The following is a 764-nucleotide window of genomic DNA, read 5'->3' on the forward strand; positions in this document are numbered from 1 at the left end:
CATATTTCCTTTCTCTCAGCTGCACACTGCGCTTTTGTTCAGTCCTTGCTTATTATGTTCATGTAGCTTAATCAGTTTCTGCTGAGAGCGTTTTTGCTTCCTTTTGGATTGTTTTCTTTGGGTTAATTTCTTGTTCTGGTCTGTGGTCTCTGTGTGAATCTGTATGCTTTCCTGGCCACCTAATCTTAAATGTCCATGCAGTCCCAGGCTCTCTGGAGAGAATGTGCTGGGCACACGTCTAGCTTCTCATACTCTTTATGATGTGCCAACCTGAGCCGTGGACCAGTGTTGATTGGGATTCTGTCTTTAGAATCACTGTGGCCAGTGTGTACGGTATCTGCCTTGGGGTATGCTCTGCCGCGGGGATGCTGTACCGAATGAACTGTGGCCTGAAAACTAAAGCATCCCCTTGAGGAGTGTATGCAGGAGCAGTGGGTGGAAATTCACCAGTGATTAAGAATCGGGTGTGACTTTTTATTTTCTCTTGAGTGTTTGTTAGCCTACAGCGTGGTTATTAGAAAGATTTTCAAATCTGAGCAATGGAAATGAGTCAACTCAAAATAAGCCAAATAAACGTAGCCAACTGCAAAATTATGGGTGTTTTTCTGAAGGGAGAAACCTAAAGGGGGAACGCCGTGTGCGTTTCTCCCCCTCTGGGTTAGCATGCTTTGTTTGCCTTCGGTGAGGAGGACCGGGGCTGCGTGTGAACCGTGTGGGACTGCGCATGTCTTATCCTAAAGGCTTACTGTGAAATATACAGCGTG

At 46.1% G+C, this 764-nt stretch overlaps 1 protein-coding gene across 1 annotated transcript in view; it reads left to right on the forward strand.

Moving 5' to 3' along the window:
• The window catches only part of CPA6 (carboxypeptidase A6), a 300,483-nt gene that overhangs the window by 14,110 nt on the left and 285,609 nt on the right, over window positions 1-764 (forward strand). The gene's annotated exons all lie outside the window — the stretch shown is intronic.

Source organism: Bison bison, unplaced genomic scaffold (genome assembly GCF_000754665.1).
Source record: "Bison bison bison isolate TAMUID 2011002044 unplaced genomic scaffold, Bison_UMD1.0 scf7180017864267, whole genome shotgun sequence".
Taxonomy (NCBI): domain Eukaryota; kingdom Metazoa; phylum Chordata; class Mammalia; order Artiodactyla; family Bovidae; genus Bison; species Bison bison.